Below are 27,641 nucleotides of genomic sequence, written 5' to 3'. Positions count from 1 at the left end.
GCTTGACAACATCAGAGTTCACGGGTGAAGGTAGCTCCTCGCCATCCATGTTGGTAAGCACCAGGGCCCCTCTGGAAAAATCCCTTTTCACAACGAAAGGCCCTTCATAGTTTGGGGCCCACTTCCCTCGATTATCTTTAACAGCGTGGGACATCTTCTTCAGCACAAGGTCCCCCTCATGGAACTTGCGCAAGCGCACCTTCTTGTCGAACGCGTTCTTCATTCTTTGTTGATATAGGTGCCCATGGCTCATGGCCGTCAAGCGCTTACCTTCAATAAGGTTGAGTTGGTCATAGCGTGTTTGAGCCCACTTTGATTCTTCTAAGCCTGATTCTACTAGTATCCTCTGGGAAGGGACCTCTACCTCAAACGGGAGTACTGCTTCCGTTCCATAAACCAAGGAATATGATGTTGCCCCAGTAGAAGTTCGTACCGAAGTTCGGTATCCATGCAGGGCAAAAGGAAACATCTCATGCCAATCTTTGTATGACATTGTCATCTTCTGAATAATTTTCTTAATATTCTTGTTGGCTGCTTCCATGACTCCGTTCATCTTTGGTCGGTAGGGCGTGGAATTGTGATGCTGGATTTTGAAATCCACACACATTTCCAGCATCATTTTGTTATTCAGATTGGTGCCATTGTCAGTAATGATATTCCTAGGGAGTCCGTACCGACAAATCAGCTCCCTCTTTATGAATCTGACCACTACACTCCTCGTGACATTGGTGTAGGAAGTCGCTTCGACTCATTTGGTGAAATAATCTATTGCCACGAGAATGAAGCGATGACCGTTCGAAGCCTTGGGTTCGATGGCCCCTATGACGTCTATCCCCCACATGGAAAAAGGCAAAGGGGCAGACATGACATTCAGAGGATGTGGTGGGGCATTGACATCACTTTCCATGGTGAGCCAGTAATAACCTGCTCTCAGGATCTTCCTGGCCATAGCATGCCCATTGGTGTGCGTTCCAAACGAACCCTCAGGGACTTCCTCGATCATGTGGTTCGCCTCTTTAGCATCCACACATCGCAGGAGGGTCATGTCATGGTTTCTCTTATATAGTATGCTCCTGCTCATGAAGAAACCGGCCGCCAATCTCCTCAATGTCCTTTTGTCATTGTCGGAACCTCCCGATGGGTACTCTTTGCTTTCAACGAATCGCTTGAGATCGAAATACCAAGGCTTACCGTCTCGTTCCTCTTCCACCTGACAACAATGCGCGAGTCTGCCACGACACCAGAACTCAATGTATGGTAGGTCCCCGTGCGGTGTTAGCTGGAACATGGATGCCAAAGCAGCAAGCGCGTCTGCCATTTGATTTTCCTCCCGGGGTACGTGATGGAAGGAGATCTCATCAAAGGAATCAGCCAACTCCTTGATATAGGCTTAGTAGGGTATCAGCTTGGGGTCTCTAGTTTCCCATTTCCCTCTCAGCTGGTGAATCACCAGCGCTGAGTCCCCGTACACTTTGAGCAGTTTGACATTAGAGTCAATTGTCGCTTGGACAACCAGGGCACACGCTTCATACTCAGCCATATTGTTGGTGCAGTCAAACCCCAGCCTGGTTGTGAAAGGTATACTTTGATTATCTGGAGAGACCAATACTGCTCCAATGCCATGGCCTAGAACGTTTGATGCTCCATCAAACCACACGGTCCACTTGTCCTGGTGCTCGTCTAGTTTTCCCTCAAACAAGGACATGATGTCCTCATCCGGGAATTCGGGATGCATGGGCTGATAGTCGTTGAGAGGCTGATGAGCCAAATAATCTGCCAAGGTGCTTCTTTTTATCACCTTTTGGGTGATGTAAACTATATCAAACTCGGATAGCAAAACTTGCCACCGGGCGATCCGTCCTGTGAGAGCAGGCTTCTCAAAGATGTACTTAACTGGGTCCATCTTGGATATCAACCAGGTGGTATGGCTCAGCATGTATTGTCGTAGACGGTGGGACGCCCAGACTAAAGCACAACACGTTCTTTCGAGCAGGGAGTAATTCATTTCACAGGCCGTGAACTTCTTACTCAAGTAGTAGACAGCGCGTTCTCTCTTCCCGGACTCGTCATGTTGCCCCAGCATACATCCCATCGATTCGTCCAATCGTCATATACAAGATGAGAGGCCTTCTGGTACCGGCAGCATAAGCACAGGAGGGTTCATGAGACACTGTTTGATCCTTCCAAACGCCTCTTGACAATCCTCGTTCCAGTGGACGGATTGGTTTTTGTGCAAGAGTTTGAACAACGGCTCACAAATAGCGGTGAGCTGTGATATGAATCTGGCAATATAATTCAAACGTCCCAGGAAACCTCGAACCTGCCTCTCGGTACGGGGTTCCGGCATCTCAAGGATGGCTTTCACCTTTTCGGGGTCTACCTCTATCCCTATCTGGCTCACGATGAAACCTAGCAATTTCCCTTATTTGACCCCGAAGGTGCACTTAGCGGGGTTTAACCTCAATTGATACTTCCTAAGCCTTTCGAACAACTTCCGCAGGTTGACAAGGTGTTCCTCCTCGGTCTTAGACTTGGCAATTATGTCATCCACATAGACCTCGATTTTTCGGTGCATCATATCATGGAACAAAGCCACCATAGCCCGTTGATAAGTCACCCCGGTGTTCTTGAGTCCAAAGCACATCACCTTATAATAGAACGTTCCCCACAGGGTGACGAAGATAGTCTTTTCCATATCCTCCGACGTCATTTTTATCTGATTGTAACTGGAGAACCCATCCATAAAGGAAAACAAAGCAAAATTGGTCGTATTATCGACGAGGATATCGATGTGCGGCAAAGGAAAATTTTCTTTGGGACTGGCTCGATTTAGGTCCCGATAATCCACACATATTCGCACCTTCCCATTTTTCTTAGGGACTGGTACAATGTTGGCAACCCATTCTAGGTACCGAGCGACAGCCAAAAAACCAGCATCAAATTGTTTTTTTACCTCTTCTTTTATCTTCAAGGATGTCTCGGGATTCATCCTCCTCAGTTTTTGTTTTACCAGGGAACACTCAGGATTTAGAGGTAATATGTGTTGTATGATATCAAAACTCAAACAAGGTCATATCTTGGTAAGACCGAGCAAAGATGTCTTGGTAGTCTTTGTCGCAACGTGCCCTTTCGCGGGCGAGCGAAGGCGAGGCTCACGGGTGCGCTTTCCAAAGGAGGAAAGATGCGCGGAGTTGCCACCAACGTTTATTTGTGGGAAACGTCAGAAAAACCAAAGGAAACCGGTCGAAATGAAAATTCTAAGTTTGGGAGTTGTATTTACGTTTGAGGAAGGTATTAGCACCTCTTACGTTTGTCTCAAAGGACAACAACCTATTTTTCAGAATTGTGGAAATTGTGTTCTCTTAACTTTTAGTTCTTTTTATTTTTTGAGGTCGACAAAAGCGGGGCTCTTGCTCCTACGTACCCTCCATCAAAGAGGAAATCAGACCTACGTAGTTCTTTCTTTAAAGATGAATCAAGTGATTCTTTTACTTGAAAGGTGATCACTTAAAGGTGTTGGGCCTTTAAAAATGATCCATTTAACTTGGTAAGAAAAAGCTGAGATAAAACTTTCAAATCCTTTTTTAGTGATTTTTTTGGTGGACGAGCTTGACTTGGCGAATTGTTTTTAGCCTTAGTTTCACTTTAGTTATTAGTCAATTCAATTAAGAATGAGAAATCCCAAAGAGAAAACGTCCGATTGATTTTTCCGCTTCATTTTACTAAAAGATATTTTTTATTATTATATTATTATTTTACCTCTTTTTTGATTTCCAACGTGGTTACGGCACGACCAAACGGTCGAAATTCATTTTAACCGAAATTAACGGATGATACAATTCAATTGATCGGTGGAAATTTATTTTATTTTTAGATTAGGCGAGAAATGACTTAAATAAATGACTGAAGCACGTCAAAAGGGGGTATAGAAAGCGAATGAAAACGAGAATAAAAATACATGAAACAAAATGTGGACCACCACGGGTACATAGAATGAATTAAAAAGCTCGGTTTGAGGTACTTACCCGTTGAAGATTGAAGAAAACGAAGAACGAACGATGAATGTTGAAGAACGGTCGAGAATCTTCGCGTAATTACTCACGGAAACGTTATGGAAGCGCCTCGGCTTGGATTTTCTTCACGGAAACAATTTTCCTCAGCAAATTTAAGAGAATACGAAGTGCCAAGAAGGCTGAACCCCTTCTCCCTTCACTCCTCCCCCTATTTATAGCAAAATAGGGGAGGAGCTTGCCACCCAGCTCGCCCAGGGGAGCTCAGCTCGCCCAGGCGAGCAAGGTTGCTTCCTCCAGAAGCAACATCCTTCTGGAGGAAGAATCTGGAAGGCCCAAGTGGGCCTGATTGCTATTTGTACCCCCCTTTTACTAAATGCACCCCCCTTTACCTTTTTTGGTAATTTTTTTTCCGTAACATTACGAAACTTTACGAATTTCGTAACGATACTTATTTTCCTTCCGCAAGGTTAACGAATCGTTACAGATTATGTATTTACTCTTTTTTAGCTTTTGAAGAAGTTACGAAAACTCACGGATTGCGAAAAACACCTCCTTTCGATTTCCGTCACATTACGGAATTTTCACGGATCGCGTAAACCTGCTTCCTTTTGATTTTCGGCACGTCTCGGGACTTCACATATTGTGCAACAAAGGGTGCCAAGTATCTTGAAGCGGCCAATCAAAGGTTGTACATCATCAAATAATAATCCCTAGACGAAATTAGGGTATGACAGTCTTTTAGCAAAGCTGTCAATTCTTCACGGATGGGTGCGGTCATACCCGTGCCTATCTTTACTTCTTTTTTCTCACTGCTGGTTCCTAAGTCCACTAGTTCCATCTCTTCTTGATGAGGCCCCATCTCTTGGTCCTCATGGGCGACTATCTTCTCCAACTCCAGGGGAAGTCCCACATCTTCGTTCTCTTCATCCTCCGTCTGATTCGTTTCTTGCTCGAAATCGATGGTCGGGTCCCAAGTATTAGTACCTTCGAGGGACTCGTCGTTGGATCTGTCATTTTTAAACGTAAAGAAATAAACATGGAAATCAATGAGAATGGGTAGAGACGTAGGAACAAATGAAGAAAGATTTTTGTATTATAAATTCAGGAACAAAAGACATAAAGCCTTAACAAAAGGAAACTCTAAAGCCTAGGCCTAATCGTAGAGTTTAAAAGCCATAAAGGGTTACATTATGCTTGTCACGTAAATGTCCGGGCGCTCCTCCACTCGCTAATTTCCTAGTTGGAAACCAGGAGGCCATGGTCGTACCAAATCCGCCCCACTCGGAGAATCATCTTCGCATATTGCAATGACTTGGCCTTCATGTCCTAGACCCGCGCTTATAAAGCTTCTACTAATGTGGCAGGGTGGGCCCCCTTCGACTTCTTGTCCCAATCGCGAGCCTTGACCTCCGCTCTTCCTTCCTGCAATGCTTTTCCTTATGTCCGCTTGTGTGGGTTTATAGCCTAACCCAAACTTCCCATGGTTTCCTCTGGCGCTTATCAGGCTGGTTCTGCCGCCGTTGTCTTTGCCTAATCCCATTCCGGGCTCATAACCATTCCCCAACATCACCCGGGCCACCATTACTGCTGTATCGGATAGGCAAGGTTTCCTAGAGAAGGAATCTACTGAGGCAATGCATACCACCTCAAAAGACTGGAAGGCTGTTTCTAATGACTCCTCCGCGGCTTCCACATATGGCATAGAGGATGGGCAACTCACCAAGATGTCTTCCTTGCCCGATATGATAACCAAATGCCCCTCTACTACGAATTTCAATTTTTGCTGGAGTGTAGAGGGAACGACTCCCACCGAGTGGATCCACGGGCGTCCCAAAACGCAGCTGTAAGCGGGGTTAATATCCATTATTTGAAAGGTAACCTGACAGGTATAAGGGCCTATGATGTAAGCTCCATTGGAGCTTGTAGGCCTAGGATATTCTTCATCAATGGATTCCTTTACTTCTTGGAAGATAAATGGCAGTGGAATGGAGAAGGAAGAGAGAGAGGAGACGCCACTTGAAGGAGAAGCTGAGTCTAGAAGAAGCTCACCACCATAGGAGGTCATGGATAAGAGCTTGGAGGAAGAAGGAGATGAATGAAGGGAGAGGGAGAAAAGAGCACGAAATTTTGTGCTCTAAAAGAGCTCTGAAATCTGAAGTTAATATTCAAATGATCAAAGTTTCTAAAAAAATGCACACACATGACCTCTATTTATAGCCTAAGTGTCACACAATATTGGAGGGAAATTTGAATTTCAATTCAAATTTCACTTGAATTTGAAATTGAATTTGTGGAGCCAAAATTTCACTAATTATGATTAGTGAATTTTAGTTATGGTTCAGCCCACTAATCCAAGATCAATTCCAAGATTCTCCACTAAGTGTGCTTAGGTGTCATGAGGCATGTAAAGCATGAAGGACATGCACACAGTGTGACTATATGATGTGGCATTGGGGTGTAGTAAGCAAATGCTCACCTCCCCCTCTAAAATTTAATTGGATTGGGCTTCTACCAATTCAATTAAATTTATTTCCCAACACACATCAAATATTCACTTAGTGCATGTGAAATTACAAAACTACCCCTAATACAAAAAACTAGTCTAGGTGCCCTAAAATACAAGGGCTGAAAAATCCTATATTTCTAGGGTACCCTAACTACATTATGGAGCCCTAAATACAAGGCCCAAAAATAATGAAACCTTAATCTAATATTTACAAAGATAAGTGGGCTCGTACTTAGTCCATGGGCCCGAAATCTATCCTAAGGCTCATAAGAACCCTATGGCCTTCTCTTGCATCTCTGGCCCAATCTACTTGGAGTTTTCTATCCAATGCCCTTGCGGGGTAGGATTGCATCAACCTATCTGTACAGGGAGGTCGATCTCTCCCCTAACCTCTCGGCAGGTGCTGTCGAAGGCACGAACCACCTTGGAACTTGGCTTTAGGTGGGAAGCATTAAACGGTAATTTCTCCAAAGTGTTTTTGGGCATTACGTTTAAACTGGAACCATTATCAATGAGCACCTTGGCCATGACGTGGTCCATGCATTTGACTGATACATGCAAAGCCCTGTTATGTCCTCTCCCCTCGGCATGGATTTCTTCTTTTGCGAAGGCGAGATAGTTGTTGGCGGTGATATTATTGACGAGTCATCCAAAGCCTTCTATAAAGATATCTTGGGCCACATGAGCTTCATTCAAAGCCTTTACTAGCAAAGCCCGATGAGGCTCAGAGCTCATGAGTAATTCCAAAAGAGAGACCCTGGCCGGGGTTTTGTTGAGCTGCTCAATGACCTTGAACTCCCTCTGCTGAATAATGCGGAGAAAATCGCTTGCTTCCTCTAGCGACACTTCCTTCTTGCCACAACCATCCCTTTTCTCTGGAATACCTTTCACCGGAATATCCTCATTTGAAGTGAGGGTCATTTTGTTATTTTGTTCTTCCACCCTTTTTGCCTTCCCTTTAACATTTGCGGGTTGTGTCGGCAAGTCGGGGGGTGCAAACACGCAACCGCTGCGGGTCACACCGCTCAGCCCCGTGATATTGGTTACCTTAGCTGACAACGAGCTGATGTCGGTGGCCTCTTCTTTCCATTCACTTAGAGGTGCATACCTCCACGGGACTGCGTGGCTGTTTCGGTATGGGAAAGGAACAGGTTTAACTACCGAGGGGTATCGAGGCTTTTGTGGAGCTACGTCCTTGGTGAAATATACCACCAAAGGTTTAGGCCTTCCAAAACTTCTCTCATCTGCGGACTGCATACATATATGCTGCTCTTCCCTCCCCCCATCACCGACTTCCAGTCGGCCTTGATCTATCATCTGTTGCAACAAGTCCTCCATTGCTAAACATGTTTCCATGTTATGTAGCTCGCCGAGATGCAACAAACAAGAATCCTCTTCATGCTCACTGTGGGGAATTACACCCCCCTTTTGTAGGGCCTTAGAGATAAACCTCTTGGGGGTCGCCACGTCCTTTAAAGGCTTAGACCTGCGCGGCCTATCTAACTCAATGACATTAACTGCTCCCCCTCCATGATTGGCGAGCGGGTTTGTTTTCACGTTGGGCCGATCCTCTTGAAATGTCAGCCATCCGGCATCTATCAAATGTTGGACCTTGTATTTAAGGGCCAGGCATTTTTCAGTGGAATGGCCCAGGGTTTTCCCATGGTACACGCAAGTTGCGTCGGGGTCATACCATTTTGGGAAAGGATGTTGGTAGATCTTCCCGGGAGTTATTACGGCCATTTGGTTGGCGATGAGGGACGGTAAGAGGTCTTCGTACGTCATTGGGATCGGGGTGAATTCTGGAATTGGCCTCGGGGGAAAGTTCCTCATCACGTTGGAACCAGCACCAAAGTGGGCATTGCCGACCGGGTGAGTCGTGGTTGGAGCCGGAGCTTGGAGGCCTCCCTCTGGATGGGAGTAGGCACTCTAGGCTATACGGGTGCTGAATTGGAGGAGTTCCCGACGCGAGCTGAGAATCTCGGATGATGTTGTGCGTACTGATGGGTACCATGAGAGGTTTGCGGGGGCTTGACCCATGCGGGCGCTGAAGTGACGGCATGGGTATCTCCTTCCTTCCTTTTTGCCCCAGTTGCTCCAATTCTCCTAGCATTGGTACTTGTGGAGGAGACATAATCGAACTTCCCTCTCTTCAACCAGACTTCGATTCTTTCCCCGGTGAATACCAAGTTTGCGAAGCTGGAAGGCATGTAGCCTACCAACTTCTCATATTAAAACATTGGCAAGGTGTCTACCATCATGGTAATCATCTCCCTTTAAACGATGGGAGGGACCACTTGTGCTGCCAGGTCTCTCCACCGCTAAGCGTACTCTTTAAAGGTCTCACTTTCCTTCTTAACCATGTTCTGCAGTTGAGTGCGATCGGGAGCCATATCAGAATTGTACTGATATTGCCTCAAGAAGGCAGTAATCAGATCCTTCCAAGTACGGATGCAGGAAGCTTCCAGATTAGTGTACCAAATAACCGCGGCTCCAGCCAAGCTATCTAGGAAAAAGTGCATTAACAACTTTTCATCCCTAGAATGTGCCCCTATCTTTCGACAATACATCTTGAGATGGTTCTTAGGACAAGTCGTCCCTTTATACTTGTCCAAATCAGGTACCTTGAATTTTGGGGGGATGACGACATCTGGTACCAACCAAAGATCCATCATGTCCTTGAACGGATAGTCACCAAAGCCTTCAACAGCTCTCAATCTCTCCTCGAGGAGATCGAGTTTCCTTCTTTCTTCCGCCGCCAGGGGTGGTCCTTCTGTGGACAAGAATATTGGTTGTGCTGTGGGGTTGTGCTGAGGCAATGTGTTGGGTGCCGGCCCCTCGACAGGGATTGGGGGGTAGAAATCGACATCCCCTTGGGCATACTCTCGATGATCCTCGTGAACCTCGTCGGGCTGTCGAGGAGGCTCCCCTTCAAGGGTGGGGGAAGGGACATGACCTGCGTCATTATGCATGGCTGGCGGCATGTAATTAGGTGGTAATCCATAAGGGTAAGCCACCTGGTTGTATCCCAAATGGGGGTTGCTGGTGTGCCCCAGTGTGCTCCTTTCTCGTCCTACCGCGTTTGGGGGAGGATGGTGCGCGGTAGCTAGGAGAGTTGGGTCTGCTTCGGCAGCCGAACTAACAACGGCAACGGTGGCCACGTTTTTCTCTATGAGTTGTCTCATTCCTAACATGGCCTCCATCATGGAAGCCATTTGTTCTTTCAAAGCCGACATGTTGGCTTTCATCTGTTCCTGTGTCTCCTCTTGATCACCCATCATTCAAGGTTTGGATCCTGACGATGACTAGCATGTTGGTCTCTGTCTCGCATAACCGCTGAGACAAGTTTCTTTTGGACCCTGAGCAAACGTTCAACTCATCTCTCAAGATTAAACTGTCTACTCGTGAGTGGTCCCTTTCCTCCTTCTGGAGCTTAAGCTCGCTGTTGCTGCCCCACAGAGCCCCTCAGAACTTGTTCCGGCCGTGCTCTTCCCTACGAGCCTTCTTGGTCTCTTGTTCCAAGGCCTTGGTGGTAGCTATATTTATATCTCTCAGTTCGACATTCTCCTTTCAGATCTTCAGAGCTGCTGATTTGAACCTTTCTTTGACTGTTTAGGCTTGCTCGAGTTCTGCCCTAAGGGCCTGCATCTCTTCGTCTACCTCTGGTGCCTCAACTTCCTCCCTTTTAGCGGTTCTCAAACTCGGGAGCCAATCCAAACCTTGCACGTGGGCTTTCAACCACTTATGGTAGCCACCGATGGGCCCATTGTTACTGCCTCTGAGTTCTTTGTCCTTCTTTTGCACCGCCTCCCAGGCCTTGCGGACCTTCTGAAGTACCTCCACGTTGGTCTTATTGGAACCTCGTGAAATGACAGGCGTGAGCTCTTCCTCTAGTGGTGTCCCTCTCATAGGGTAGCCAAGTTGCCTTATAGCAAGAACGAGATTGTAACTGATGCAACCCCTTGTCCCCATCAAGGCAACATTCGGAAATCCTTCGCACGAAATAAGAACCTCGGTTCCTCCTTCTTTCCATCGAAGGAACCAGCTGACAGACGCTCCTTCTTTGTTTGCTAAGAGTCGGTCCCAATTTGCCCCTCCTTTCTCTGTGCATGAACGATGGCTTTCTAGCGGGCAAGCATGCCTTACCTCCTGGCGAAAAAGGTGTGAAACCAACCATACATAGAGAGCCCGAGTAAAGCAAACAATCCTCGTACTGCTCTTCTCACATCTTCGATCGAAGGTGTCATATAGGTCGGCTAGCATAGCGACAACCGGGCTTTCCTTGTGGTCATGATAAGCGAGAAAAGCGTCGATCGCTGCTAGGTCCACCAACCCATCCACATTTGGAAAGAGGACTCCTCTGAAGATCAACAGTGCGAGAATGTCTATGAACGGGGCCCATTCGCCTCTATTTGCCCAGATTCTTGCTTTTGCCTCCAAACATTTTCTCGGTATTCCAACCACCCCATTTTTTACTTTCTTTCTGTAGTCTAATTCCTGCGCCGAGATTTGGACTATCTTAGAAATTCTAGCTAATAAGGGATAGAACCCTGAGAAGAGGTATGGTCTCCTTCCTCTAGAGGACATCCTAGGATCTCTTCAAATTCTTCCACCATGGGCAATAGCTGGAAGTCCCCAAAAGTGAAGCATCTCAACGGCTGATCATAATACTGGGCGAGGGAGGCAATGGCCTCTGTGGAGACTTCTACCATGGCAAGGTCCTAGATTTTACCGTAAGCTTTGCGAAAAGCTTGCCGCTGGAGCTGACCCATCAACTACCCTAACTCTTTTAGACTGGTGATTCCTAGGCTCTTGACCTTGACTTGATAGAACCTCCTTTTAAGCGAAGGCGTTTGACTTGATCCCATGTTTTACTAAAGTGAAACAAAATCAAGTGCGAATCAAAACTCCGACATCTATCATGGTGGAATGGATGGATGCATGAAGAAATGCATATGATATAGATGCAATTTATGAATACGGGAGCCCGGGAAATTGTCTCCTTCTTAGATACAAAGTCTTGGGGTAGCACAGTGCCCGACGTATGTATTTAAGAAGGTGACACGAACCCTCCATTGGTTTGCCAAAGAGAGGGGATCAAGACAGAACTCATGCATGATGCCTATGCGAAAGGCACAACACGGGGATGTACATAGTACGACAATATTCACAACCAAATATAAGCAAAGGGGTACATGACACTTAGGACTACATGCATGGCAGTGTGAAAAGTGGCACGCAGCGTGTTTGCTCCGTGCCCCTATTTTAGGGACCTACATGTGAGGGAGCTAAAAGGGCTTTTTAGTGATAATTCCCAAGGTGGTTATATCTCTCTTGATGGTCTCTAGAGGTATTATCCCCTTCGAAGAACATATTGCAGCAGTAGGGACTATTAGCAACAATATGTTATCAAAGAGAAAAACTCTAGATGAGGGTTCACTGTAATCAAGCAAGTTGGAGACCTAGCATGATCACAACCTCCACTCCTTATGTTCCCACGAACCCGGGTATAGGGCCCTTTTTTCAACTCACTGTGTGTGCAAATAGTTTTGGTGTTTGTGTGCACAAAATGAATAAATATTTACCTCATACATACATTTTAAAACATACTAAAAGCATCAAAAGATTTTATATACACAAGAACATAAGAAAAAAGACAAAGAAAAAGACAAAAACGGAAGTCATGATATTGCACAAGATTAGAAGGCCTAACTCTCTAAAAATAGTCCCCAGCGGAGTCGCCAACTATCGCAAACTACCCTTCGGCGGGAGGGCGATGCGTGATTCGCGTGATGCGTCTTCCAAGAAAGGAATACGCACGGAGTCGCCACCAACGTTTATTTGAGGAAAACGTCGAAAAAACCAGAAAAGACGTGGTCTATGAACTTTAAGTGAAAGGTTCGGGAGTTATATTTACGCACGGGGAAGGTATTAGCACCCCACGCGTCCGTCACAAAGGACGACAACCTTTAATCAAGTGTGCGAATATGACTTCAATTTGTTTTATGTTCCCTTTTACGTCTTTATGTCTTTTTGTACCTTTTATATTTTTTATCTTTTTGTGGTCGATGAGGGTGTTTCCCTTGCTCCTATGTATTCCTCAATTTGTGATAAGGAAATCAGACCTACGTAGTTCTTTGAGAACCAAACGTTGGTTAAACTATTTTTATCCCTTTTTTGCAAAATATGTTTTTATTGAATGAAAGGTCATTTAAGGCATTGGACCATTAAACAATCTTTCGATTCTTTTGAAAGGAGAGAAAACATTAAGGCATTGGACCATTAATGAGCTCTTGTTATTTTTTGCAAGAGGTAATAAAACTACGTGTTGATTTTAGGCTTCTTAGAAATCTACGTTTAACTAATAAAGGCGGAAAAGACCATTTTAAGGTGTTTGGACCTTAAAATGGCTTTTTTAGGTGATGACAAAAGTTTGATTTATGAATTGATTTTAGCCTTAGTTTCACTTTGGTTACTAGTCAATTCGATTAAGAAAGAAAAATCCCAAAGAAAAAACGTCCGGTTGATTTTTTTGATTATTTTACTAAAAGATATTTTTTTATTATTATATTATTATTTTGCCTCTTTTTGGTTTTAAACGTGGTTACGGCATGACCAAACGATCGGATTTCATTTTAACAGAAATTAAAGGATGTTACAATACGAATGATCGGTGGAAATTTATTTTATTTTTGATTAGGCGAGAAAATGACTTAAATAAATGACTAGAGCACGTCAAAAGGGGGTATGAAAAGTAAATGAAATGAAAATAAAAGCATGCGAAACAAGTGGGGACCACTAAGGGTACATAGAATGAATTGAAAGGTTCGATTTCGGGAACTTACCGATTGAAGACCGAAGAACGACGAAGAATGAACGAAGAACGGTGGAAGATCTTCGAGAAAATCACCCACGGAAACATCTCGGAAGCGTTACAGAAGCGCCTCGGCTTGGATTTTCTTCACGGAAAATTTTTTTTCACTAATTTTAAGTGATTCTCAGATATCAGGAGGGTTGAACATTTTTGTTCTTCCCTCCTCCCCCTATTTATAGGAAAATGAGGTAGGAGCTTGCCACCCAGCTCGCCCAGGCGAGCTAGGTTGCTTCCTCCAGAAGGCACCGTCTTCTGGAGAACTTCCTGGAAGGCCCAAGTGGGCCTGGTTGCTATTTGCACCCCCTGTTTACTAAATACATCCCTACCTTTTTTTGCTGATTCTTTTTCTGTAACGTTACGGAACTTTACGAATTATGTAACGATACTTGTTTTCTTTTCGTAATGTCACGAAACCTTACGGATTACGCAATCATCCCTTCTTTGGCTTCCTGGATGTTGGCGAACTTCACGGATTGCACAACAATGCTTCTTTTTGACTTCCGGCATGTTACGGAACTTCACGGATTGTGCAACAATGCTTCCTTTTGAGTTCCGGCATGTCACGAAACTTCACAGATTGCCTAACGATGGGTGCCAAGTACCTCGAAGTTGTCAAACGAGGGTCGCATCCCAGCAAACAGATGGTCCCCGGACGAAATTAGGGCATGACAAGTATCTACGACGATCGTAAAAAAACCATCTTCATTTGTTTAATGATGCCAGTTTGTAAATATTATGAACATTTGAAAGACAGGTTTCACGAAACCTTCTTTGAATACTTTAAAACAAAGACGATTTTCGCAAAACCGTCTTTGAATGTTTACTATTTTTAGTTTCTTGCTTTCTCTCTCTTTTATCGGGCAACGTACTGCCCCCCCCCCTCTCTCTCTCTCTCTCATTCTCATGTTCCTTCTTCGTCACCTCAACTTCTTCATCGCGACGCTGAGGGAGCTAGTGCCTCGACTTCTTCGTCGCGTCACTCTCTCTCTCTCTCTCTCTCTCTCTTTTTCTCTTCACACAGTTCCAAAATCCCTAGAAACAAACCATACTTACTCTCTCTCTTTCTCTCTGTCTCTCTCACATTCCTACGTTTTTTGCGCTCCAGCGTCGAACAATCATAAGATTTGCACCATTGCTGGAATCAACCTCAACAACGGATGTGTGCCGTTGGGAATCAGCAACTTTGTGGTAAATAAAAATCGCATGTGTGCTTGGTGCTGTTTGAAAGAGGAAAAAACATAATATCCGAGCCCAACACTGATGCAATCCTACCCCCCAAGGGAATTGGATAGAAGACTCCAAGAAGATTGGGCCAGAGATGCAAGAGAAGGCCCTAGGGTTCTCATGAGCCTTAGGGTAGATTTCGGGCCCGTGGGCTAAGTATGAGCCCACTTATCTTCGTATATATTAGATTAAGGTTTCATTATTTTTGGGCCTTGTATTTAGAGCTCCATAATGTGAGTAGGGTATCCTAGAAATGTAGGATTTTTCAGCCCTTGTATTTTAGGGCACCTAGACTAGTTTTTGTATTAGGGGTAGTTTTGTAATTTAACATGCATTAAGTGAATATTTGATGTGTGTGTTGGAAAATAAATTTAATTAAATTGGGAGAAGTCAAATCCAATTAAATTTTAGAAGGGGAGGTGAGCATTTGCTTGCTACACCCCATTACCACATCATATATAGTCACACTTTGTGCATGTCCATCATGCTTTACATGCCTCATGCCACCTAAGCATACTTAGTGGGAATCTTGGACTTAATCTTGGATTAGTGGGCTGAACCATAGCTAAATTTCACTAATCATAATTAGTGAAATTTTGGCTCCAAAATTTGGCTCCATAAATTCAATTTCAAATTCAAGTGAAATTTGAATAAAAATTCAAATTTCCCTCCAATTTTGTGTGACACTTAGGCTATAAATAAAGGCCATGTGTGTGCACTTTTTCAACTTTGATCATTTGAGAATTATACTTCAAAGTTCAGACCTCTTTTGAGGCAAAAAATTTCGTACTCCTTCTCTCCTTCTCCCTCCACTCATATTCTCCTACCTTCAAGCTCTTATCCATGGCTTCCTATGGTGGTGAGATTCTTCTTGACTCATCTTCTCCTTGAAGTGGCGTCTCCTCTCAACTCTTCTTCTTCTCCATTCCGCTGCCATTAAAATTCAAAAAGCAAAGGACTCCATTGATGAAGAAGATCCAAGGCCTAGAAGCTCCAATGGAGCTACATCAAACACTCACATTACAGCAGGAAAGGAAGCTTCTGTCACCATTGAGAACTCTCGCTCTGATGAGAAGCTTTTGTCAGTCTTCCATGAAGGTGTGAAGTATGGTGTTGGAATTGGCCCTGGTATCTATGACATCCACTCCCCAAGAATACCACTAACTGAAGAAATTGCTTACAAAATCAACAAGATGCTGGCAATGCTCAAGAACAACATCTTGTGGGTGAACCCTGACTGTGGGCTCATGACTTGTAAGCACACTGAGGTGAAACTAGCCCTCACAAACATGGTTGTCGTAGCAAAACTCATCCGCAATGAACTTGCCAAGTGAATGGTATAAGAAAGTAGAATTTTCCAAGTCATTTGGTTTTGCTTTATAATACACCAAAGAAAAAATTTCTCAGTATTGGGTTGTTTCAATAACTGTGTGGAATATTTAGGTGTTTTAGCATGCTCTGTGAGCAATTGATTCTTCCTCAACCCCTGCCCCCTTATTTTACCAAACTCTTATTTTCCCTAATGAATGTCGTTGTATCTTTGCGGCTTCGCCGCCAATCCTTATTGATATGGAAGTTTACCAGTTTTGTGCACATAACTATGAGCATCTATATCAAATATTTCAACATACATGCTTAAGAAAAAAAGGTTTCAGAGTATTTCTTTTTTCTTCAAAAAAAAATAAATACAAAAATCCTTTAAAAAATCATATTAGGAGTTTATTTGGCAAGTCATTCTTATAAATTAATTACTTGACTAATTAATAAGCTATAGCTATTTGGATAGCATTCTCATAATCATTCTTATATAACCTAAATTTATAGATGTAACAACACTTATAATGGGAAAACAAACATTTGGCTAAGCTTGTGAATAGCATTTTTTTTCCACATACTAAAGACTAGGTTTTTTTTTATAATTAGAACCATGATGTGCTACACTGCTAGATATCTCACTAAGATGTGATAACAATGTCATCAAGGAGTAATTCTAATCATTGTACACTTGAGATTTTGTGACTGGGGGTATTTTACCCTGAGCAATGTCACTAAATGAAAGGGAAAAAGCAGTAATTATGGCACGAAGAAGCTGATATTCACAAAGCAAAGATGAAGGGGAACAAGAAGTGTCAAATTTTATGTCTTTGTTCAGAATCACATTTGAGTAATATTGTATTTCTATTGTGCAGGTAGAAGATTATCCGTGAAAGATGCTGATGTTGGCTGATGTTGGCTGACCATGGAAGATGTTGTTTGATTGCAAACATTTGTTGGAAATAGTTTTCCTTTTTACTGTTTTTGTACTAGTACTCTTATAAATGTTTCATATGCATATATAATTTTTTTGAGGGGTCATAGATTAATGTACTCTTATAAATATTTGCTGGTATGAATTTCCTAGCTATAAGGTAAATTTCTTATACTTCTTCACAAAGTCTAGAAGTAATTGAAGCACATTACTTGTTTGGAGCTGACTGCATTTTGATATCCATATATTTGGATACAATTGGATGAGGAACCATAGAACCTACAAGTTCTAGCCCTTGGCTAAATTTGCAAATGGGTGGGGTAAAATTTTGTATAATAAAGAAAAGGGTATATAAGAAAGGAGAAAAAGATCATTAACCATTGTTTAATCATTTTCTAATACATCTTGAAAGTGTATTCAGTTTTCTGCCCTATTATGTCTAAGACCTAATTTGGCTTTTATATATTTCTCTTTGTTTGGTCTTCAATATTTATACATTATTGACCTTGAATGTAGGTACTGTTGGAGTTGAACATGTTGATTCAAAATTAAGAGTTAGTACCGAAGTCCTACTTTAAAGGAAAACTTAATGTCTATATTTTGTAGGTCTATATCCTGCATTTTTGGTAGCATAATATTATTTTATTTAAGGATTTTGAGCTTATATTTGCTGATATTTTTTTGTAGTATGGCAAAAAATGTGTTCTTCACTAATTTTTTTGTAGTTCCTAGTAGAGCAAGATCTTGCTTGTAAAATGATAGTATTAATCCATTTGTGCCCTTTCATTATATCACAGCTGTTGTTTCAAATGTGAACAAATCAAATACAAGAAACTCTAAATTCTAAGAAGCAAGGCGATTCTGCTTTTCATGCTAGAGACTTCTCCATGGCCATTGACTGCTATACACAAGTAAGTCAGCTAGAAATTCTAGGAATAAATTTTCAAACATCTGAACTTCAATTCTTCGTAATGTCAGTGTCAATCCTTCAACTTTGCAAAATATATAAGAAGTTTTCCATTGTCAATTTAATGAAGTATTTTCTGGCAAGTCCACCAACATTTGCCTTAACTAGTTGAATATTTTTGTTAGAATAGTGATGATGGATTGGTAGAATAAAGGGCTTGTCACTTTAGAATCATCTAAAAGCTTTTGGAAATTATGGTTGGGGATAGTTTAAAATGTTATTATATATCTTGCCAGTTGCAGAAATAGGGAAATGTTATTATGTTAAAATTTGACAATACTTGTTTTGTGTGTAGTTCATTGATGGTGGAACCATGGTATCACTAATCGTTGCTTGTGCTACCTGATGAATGACATGGCACAAGAAGCACTTGGAGATGCCATGCAAGCTCAATCAACATCTCCCACTTGGCCCACTGCATACTATCTTCAAGCAGTTGCTCTCTTCACCCTTGGCATGGACAATGATTCATAGGAAACCCTTAAAGATGGCACAAACTGGAAACCAGGAAGTATAGAAATTGAAATTTGAAATTGTATAGTCTTTTTCCTTTCTTCTACTTTCCCTCCTTGATCAAGCAAAAAATTTATATATCACTTTTAGTTGTATGTAGTAATTTTATATGTGCTTTAGACTCCTAATTGTGGTGGCTATGGCTTCCCCCTGCATTCTCTCTTGTATTTTTGGTCCAATGCTGAACAATGTGAACAAGGAAAACTCATCAATGATTGGCTTATTGGATGGGTCTTAGCTTAGGTGCCTACTATATGTGAATTTATTAAAATGCACAAGTATGTCATGTAGTCGTGTTATGATAGCAGTAAATTACATCTTTGTTTTTTTGCTTCAGAGTACATTAGTTAAAGTAATTTCATAATAATTTAGTTGGTTTTGTCTAGAAATGATTTTGACTATGCATAATACACTATTATTACACACATGATTTATTTCTGACAGCGCTCAGGTTGCCTTGGTAGCACAGTAGCCATTACGAAGAAAGAAGTCAAATTTCTTCCTGTGAGTTTCTATAAACCTCTCTTCTTTTGATCTTCTATAAATTACAAATTATATCAAGGCTTTTTCTCTTACATTTAACTGCTCCGTGCAAAAATTTCTCAATCCATTAACAATAAAGTTGAAATGGGACTTCCCTTGAAAATAAATAAGTGACTATGATTTGGGAATAAAGCAAAAAATCTTGTAAGTTCTTGCATAAAGATAAGATCAACAGTTCTATTTAGTAATCCAATCCAAAGTACTTTTCATTTTTGTTGTAGTGGGTTACAAAAGTAGTGTGGAAAGCAAGTTAATGCTTGGAGCTAACCAGAAGATGATTGAGGCACAAGCTGCAAGGAAGAAGGAAGAGTATCTTAACAATTCGGAGCCTGCTCAGATTTTTAAATTATACAGATCAGAAAATGTCATACAAATATTAGTTAATAACATTTCTCTATTTTTGTTTCATTATGAACTTTACCATGTTATGTGACCATTAGAAAACATCAAATATGACTTGCATATTAACTACTAAATATTTAAAAGAGATAATTACACTAAAAGATGTTTTTGAGAACATTTGTTTCCAAATTTCAACTTTTATGTATTCCTATCCCTTTTCTTTCATTTCTCTGCGACAGTAAGCTTAATCCTTATTATTTATATGTGTGTGTGTGTGTATATATATATATATATATATATATATATATATATATATATATATATATATATATATATATATATATATATATATATACACATATATATGGTGAATATACTATTTCTACACCAAAATATCAATGCAACTTAATAATGTAAAGATACGAAAAATAAGTGTCAAATATATTGGTGATATTTGATATTTTCTATGACAGTGGTTGGAGGGGGTTATAATATCAAAATCATACTCGACATACAGCAATTTGATAAAAAAAAAAAAAAAAACTAGTAGCTCCTGCGAAGTACTGAGTTAGTAGTGATCCAAGGGATATTTGTTATCAAGTATCCTAATAAAAAACTAGTAGCTCCTGTGAAGTACTGAGTTATCAAGTATCCTAAGTATCCTGCAATTGTAAAAAGATGGAGCAATGAGGTTTAGGAATTTGTTGAATCAAGAGCATCCCTTGTACAATTTCATGCACTGGGTTTGCTACATCAAGTATGCTTCCAAAATTATTTGGTTTTGTACAGGGTTTTTGGTGTATTAAAGCACCTAAAAGCTTTGTCATCATTCCAAGGTCATTTAGTGTATCAAAGTTTGTGTGTTGGCTTGTATCTTTGTACTGCTAGTGCATTTTCTTGAATGGTCACTACACTTAATGGCTTATCACAGCCAAGCAACATAAATGAACACATCTTCATTCTTTCATATTACAACTTCCACTAATTAAGTACTCTCCTTTCAATGCCTCTCAAGTCTCACACCTCTGCCATTGGGATGAGCATTTTTATTTTTTCCTTATAAGATTTGGAGTTGATAGAAAATCAAGACTGGTGCTATGATACTTTTTGCTTATTGTCCTCTTATAATATCATAGACCATGAACATGTAGCTCAAATGATTAGAGGTTCAATGAGAGCAATGTGGTTAATTTTTTTCCCTTGGACATTAAGTGGAATTAAGTACCAAAAGAGAGTCTGTTAAACCTTGTTGTTGCTAAGTATATTGGGTGTGATATTAAGTAGTAAGTAGATGATAATTCAATTATTGAGGCGAGAAAAGCATAATTTGTTCCTTGCAGGTTTATATAGATATAGTTGGAGATGCAAGGAAATATGAAATGAAGCTGTCTAATAGTTTTCCATCTATCAAATTTGTGGTTGCAAAGAAGGTCAATAGCCTTTACTCCATTGTCAGTGGTGCAAACATAGTTGCAAAGGTACCTATCTCTCCTTTATGAAATTACTAGTGGTATAAAGTCTTGTAGTCTACCTGCAACCTTAATCCAAACTTTCATGTCACAATGGACCGTGGTTTAAGAGAATGACTGCTTCATGAGACTGCTAAAAACATGCAAAGGAATTTTGGATCTAGATATGATATTTAGGTCCTTGAAGTTCAGTCTGTCAAAAAAGGATTTTAAAAAATACTAGTAGTCTACAATTGTGGGAAATATGTTTTATGTTTTGAAGTTATTAAGTGTGGAAAAGGTTTGATTATTCATTTGTTTAATTATGTAGAATTTTAGTTTTTTGTATGCCAAATATTTCTAATTTTCCCCCTTCCTCTGCCCCCCTAAAATTATTATTCTCTACTCAAGTTGCATTTTTTATTAAAGGGAATTTTTCAAAGAAAAGGTAGGGGTATTAAGAAAAATAAAGTATTGCTGATTTTTTTTACACTAATGAAAATTTATTATATCTGATGGTAACTTCTTAGATCTTATGTTTTTCGTTGTCAGATGAAGATTTATTGTAGATTACTTTGTTTTAAACAAAATCATTGCATACCAATGTTCTATATCTAAAGTTCACTAGTAAATTTGAAGATACTGATATTATATATGGATCCTTATATGATTATTTTCAGATGAAGTTTGAGACTAAAAGATTGATTAGTTTCATTTTGTTAAATTCTGCAGAACCGATGTGTTAATATCATAGCAAATCTATTCATGTTCCTATATGTGATGATGAGACTGCAATAGGTGTGGGAACTGTGGGGTCATCAGAGGCAATAATGTTGGTAGGTCTAGCTTATTAAAGGAAATGCCAGACAAAGAGAAAAACAAAAGGCAAACGATATGATAAGCCCAACATAGTTACTGGGGCTAATGTGCAGGTAGGTCTCAAATTATTTTTGATGCCATGTAGTTTCAAACAACTTTTAATTTGTGTTAGGTGCATGATCATATCATGGGAAATTGCTACATTTAATCCTAAAAATTACTTTGAAATATAGTAGAACCAAAATGCTTTAGTTTATAGTAGAACCAAGGAGCATGATCATATCATGGGAAATAGGTACATTTAAGAATTCTCTCAATAATCCTTTGTATCGCTTACCGGAATTCACCTTATCACATGCTGCATACAGGTTCTCTTTGAAGAAAGTCCTATAATAATAATGTAAAAGTGACGAATTGCATGCCTATAGGTACCACGTACTAGTACATGTACCAAGTTTGAGATTGAAAGATTGATCAGCCCACTTTCACATTGAATTTCTCCAAAGGTAACAAATGTATGAGTTGATACATGTATTTGATTTTTTTATGCAATTAATATCTTTGTATCTATATGCAATTTAGGCATTATTTGTATATGTCTCAAATGCAATTAATAGTTGTTTTGAAGAATCTATCTTTTGTTTCCTTGTTTGAATGACATAATCCATTGAAACCCTTTTTAAGTGAGCAACAACTATCTTATTTCAGCTTAGAGTGTTATGTTATGTCTAAATGAATAATGCCTTACTGTCTAAAAAATGATGTTTTATTGATAATTTTATATTCAGTTTGCCTTTGATAATTTTGAATCTGCTTAAGTCCTACCCCAAAATGTAGATTTTATGAGACCTCTACATGTTATTGCTAGATTTCAAATAGATTTGTTTGTGTGTTGTTGTTTGCAAGCTATTTTGTGAGGAAAACTAACTTGTGTTCTTGCAAACAAAATTGAGTTCAACCCCATTGAATTTGTTTGGATCATACATGTGATAAAGGATTGTGTGTATAGATCTAATTGTTAAATATGTTGATTAGATACTTGTCATAATAAGCATGGGGAAAACAATTAGTGTTATTTGGTTTCTATAGCAATCATATGAATGTTTTAGCATAATATTATTTTTTCTTTTGTCCTTCCCAATTCCTTGTATTTATGTTGACAGGATCTTGTCAAATTATTGCTCAATATTATCAATTGATTCGGCTTGGCTTTGAGGTAATCGTTTCACATTTTTCTTTGCCATATACTCATACGAAATTCACTTAATAATAGTTTTCTATTTACTTGTTTGTTTTGTTTAAGACACATGCCTTTTTATTGTTGATGGTGAATATCATGAATTTTGAGTAATTTTTTTTTTTGAGAATTTTTACATGTATAGTATTAGATTATATAAATTATGTATAAAATTTCACAATTGTAGAAAATTATATAAATGTTTGAAATTTTTTTTCAGTGTATGCATGTGGTTCAATTGTGGTTTTTAAATTTTTTTAAAAAAAGCACATTCTAAGACAATTATCTAAAAAATATTTTGACAAAATCAGCTTAGAATCCTCAATATATTTTAATTTTTTTAAAAGAAATACATTCTAAGACGGCTCTATGAAAAATCGTATTAGAAAGTTGACCCTTCTAAGACGATTTTTAGCTAAAAACCGTCTTAGAAGGGTACCTTTTTCTAATACGATTTTTCACGGAATCTTCACTTTCTACGACATTGCCTACGACGATGGTTAAGAACCATCATCGAATGTGTCTTTTAACCGACGTAAAAAGTGTTTTTGTTGGACAAGTGACCTCAATAACTTAAGAGGGGGGTGAATTAAGTTGTACAATTTTCCCACTAACAAACTTTAACCCCCTTTTAAATGATAAGCTTAGAATGCAGAAGAAGAAGAAGCAATCAATTTAACAATGTTCTTTTAAATGTGTAAGATAAAATTGATTGCAATAAATAAATGAGATAAGAGAAGAGAGAAATGCAAACTTGATTTATACTGGTTCGGCCACTTCTCGTGCCTACATCCAGTCCTCAAGTCACCCACTTGAGATTATCACTAACTTTGTAAAAAACATTTTTACAACTTCTGAACACCTAAGGAATCTCTTTCCCTTGTGTTCAGGAAACTCACAATTCAAGAGACAACTAGTCTCTTGATTATAACTTACTTTATGAGATGAACAGAAAGATTTCTCTCTTTTAGACTGGATAATACAATTTGATATTCCTGGATGAACTCTCAATAGATTTGCAAGTGTTTGCCCAAGAGTTGTTGAGAAAACATTTGACAATGAAGTTCTCTTAGAATATCTCTCTCTTGCTTTTTGAAGTCAGACACACACATATATATAGGCCTTTCGTGCCTTTTCAAAATGGTTTGAAGATATGTGTCTTTTCAAAAAGCTTTTTCTGAAATTCTTCACTGGTAATTAATTACAGGTTTCTGGTAATTGATTACACATTTATATTTTGAAGGGTTATGACTTTTTAAATTGAATTTCAAGAGTTTCGTTGCTGCTAATTGATTACACATCAATGGTAATCGATTACAACTTTCAAAATTCAAATTTCAAACCCTTTTAAGAAGTTGATTTGCAAAATTGTCTTCTAGTAATCGATTACACTGCCTGGTAATCGATTACCAGTGCCTTGATATGTTGAAAACAATGTGTTTTGAGGAAAAAGCTGATTTGAATGAATCTTGAAGCAATGCTTGTTTGTTGAAGCAACCTTGTATTAATCTTGAAGCAATACTTTGTGACATCCTGGAAATTTCTACCCGGAAATTTTTGTAAACGGTGCATTTCGAATGGCTATATATCTATATGTATTATTCAGTGTATGTATATAGGTATATACTCCTGGTTAAAGTAAGTATGTTGGGGGAAAGATACGCGGGTTAGGCTAATTAAGGAAGAGAAATCCATAACTGGATGGTTATAAGTTAATTCTCAATTAATTAGTCTAAAAATCATCGTTTTGCGTGCAACTTAAAATTTAACAAAACCAACCTCTGAACCACGCTCGGGGTTTCATTCTGAGCATTTTGATATATATATTGCCTACTTTCGAAAACTGGCCCCGACGGGTGCAGAGAAACGCGAGGAACTAGAACCAGAGAAACGACACGCAAACCGAGGCAGGATTTTAGCGTTGCAAAGGTCAGATTTTTCTCTTCATGTGGCTGAGTATGAGTCACATCAAGAGAAAAAGTGGGCCCTTTTGTTCCACTCAAATGGAGACATGTGGCATAGCTTAAAATAAAATAATAGGAAAGAGAAAAGCCTTTTTTTAAACCAAAAAGCAACTCTCTCTCTTCCCTCACTCAGCAGAAAAAATTCAGAAGCCTTTTCTCTCCCTCTCTAACGTAGCTTTCTTCCTCTTTCCTCAACCACCATTGAAGCTCCAACAAAGCTCCAACCTTTGATCATCATTTCTGCTCCAAATCGCGAAAAGAAGGCATTTTCGGAGTCGTGAAGCACATCTCTACGTGTGGGATTTCGAAATTTCAAGTTTGGGTAGACTTCTTTCTCACTTGATTTTCGTGGGTATTGGGTTTTAGGAGATATGATGGGTAGTTTTGCTAGGTTTCTGCTTCATGATAGTTATTTGTGAAGAAATTTGTTGAAAGCATGTTGAACTTGCCATGTTTGGATGAGTTAAGCTTACCCATTTAGTTTTAGGGTTTTTATGATGATGCTTGTGATGTTTATGTGCTGAAATTGCTTATGGAAAACTGTTAGAGATGAAGGGTAGAGTTAACCTAGGGTTAGAAAGTGAGAATATGGTGTTATGAGTGGAAAAAGAGTGAGGTTTTGAGAGTTGGAAGGCCAAATCTGGATTTAGTGGTATTTGGAGGTTAAAGTGAGTTAATCCTAGCTTGAAATGTCATTTAGGACTTATGAGAAAGCTTGGGCTGTGCAAGAGAGAAAAACAAATGACCAAAGTGAACAAAGAGCCATTTCTAGGGTAAAATTGGGTGTTGAGGAGTCAAATTTTGATTCGGTAGAATTTTAGGTGTAAATCCAGTTTGAGCAAGTTTAAATTGATGTTATAGACTTGTGTGAGGTGAGAGTTTGCTCCAAATTTACCCCATTCTCAATTTCACTTCTCAAACCTTGAAAATCCATTAAATTGAGGGGTTTTGGATACCTAGATTTTGTGTTGCTTTGGTCTGAAGCTTGTCCTTGGTTTAGACATGATTGATACATGATTTGGGACTTGTAGGATTCGATTTGGGCAAAATTGGATGAAGGCAAGAGTAGTTTTCGAAATCTGTACTTTATGCAGAATTTTGCTGTTGAAATGTGCAGCAGAATTTTGTATAAGTGCAGAAAAATGCTTGTGTATGGCTGGTTGTGAAAAGGGTAATACATATGGAGTTCTGGATATTTACTAGCAGATCCCAACGGTCAAAATGTAGACTTATGTACTAGAGACTTCCAGTAAAATTTTCGAGTCGATCCAACGGTTAACGAATTGGAACGAAGGAAATGTTACTGGGGTATTTGTATGTGAAAAGCTGTGATTTTGAGTTGTGTTTTGGGCAGAGTTTTCTGCCTTTGCCCTGTTTTGCTTGGTTTTGTTAGTCCATGATGATTGGATGTGGAATTACCTGGATGTTGTGGAAGCTTGGGAGAATTGATGGGGACCCGGCGTTGAGAGGAACGAGGATAAGGGCTACGTGGGAGTACGTGAGCTCAGTTGGAGGTGGGCAACAGGGGATGGTGGGTTATACGTGATTTGTGGATGTGGAGAATCATTTTGCACCATCGCCCGACCGCCACCTAGTACCACATGTGATGGGTACCCCATAATCCGACAAGCTTGAAATGAGGAAGTGTAGAAGGGTGAGACTTCCTGCTTTTATTCGTTGACCACAGAGTGGTACCTGGAGATATGTCGCGGGGGTCAGGAGACCTTGGGGACGTCAGGTGGGGTGCTATTGCCCAAAACCAAGCTTGACCAATCCCGACCCAACCCGGGCATAGTCAATCAGTGAGAACCTGTGATGTACCTAAACAGGCGAGCTCCTGGCAGTCAACCGATAAAAGGAACAAAGACCACAAAGCAAGGAGGCTTGTGTGGTGGTTGGCCAGCTGTGAAACTTTGATTGATATATGGGATATGGCCTCTGGTAATCGATTACCAAGGGGTGTAATCGATTACAAGGCTTAAAAATAAAGACAGGAGACTAAGATGGTCTCTGGTAATCGATTACCAGGCTTGAAAACGAGATCAGGAAGCTAGGAGGGCTTCTGGTAATCGATTACCAAGGCGTGTAATCGATTACCAGGCTTAGAAATGGGACTGGAATGTTGAAGGAGCCTCTGGTAATCGATTACCAAGCTGTGTAATCGATTACACAGAGGAATAAGCCACTGGTAATCGATTACCAGTCATGTGTAATCGATTACACAATGCATTTTACAGGTTTTCATGTCCTGAAGCTATGTAATTCGAGTTTGACCTCTGGTAATCGATTACCAATGAGGTGTAATCGATTACCAGAGATGAAAAGCCTAGAGATACCCCTTTTACTTGCATGTAGTGTTATGGGACGCATCGTGTTGCTACGTAGTTAGATATCGCGTGAAAGAGTCTACCCCTTTCTTTTCTTTCTTGTAGATCATGATGGTGGCGCAGCTAATCCATGATCGAGTGGAGATGGAGTGCCTAGAGGGAGCTTGGGAGACCCTCGAAGGCAACACGAGGTGCCGATTTCGGGGCACGATTCGATTTACAGCTACTTCATTGGTGCATCCAGATGAACCCGCGCGCACGCTTCAGCGTACTATGGAGTGGATACTACCCACGCCTACACCATACCGTCTAGTGGAGCCAGTCCAAGTGATTGAGGTAACGTCATCCGAGGAAGACCCAGAGGAGGATCCCGAGGAGCTACCTCCTGAGCCTGCTGTGGATGCTCTTGATTTTCTAGAGGGTGATGAGGACCCACTCCCTGAGGTGGATTCTCCCGAGGACGTCATGTCGACATCCGAGGCAGACTCTACGGAGGATAGTGGCCCTGGAGAGATGACGATCAGTGGAGGCTCTTCATCATAGTAGACAGTTTTATGGACTAGTTTTATATACTTTTTTAGGGTGGGTGTATCTAGGACTGACTATTAGGTTTACT

Source organism: Glycine max, chromosome 9, assembly GCF_000004515.6.
Source record: "Glycine max cultivar Williams 82 chromosome 9, Glycine_max_v4.0, whole genome shotgun sequence".
Taxonomy (NCBI): domain Eukaryota; kingdom Viridiplantae; phylum Streptophyta; class Magnoliopsida; order Fabales; family Fabaceae; genus Glycine; species Glycine max.
Note: the sequence above shows the minus strand (reverse complement) of the source record.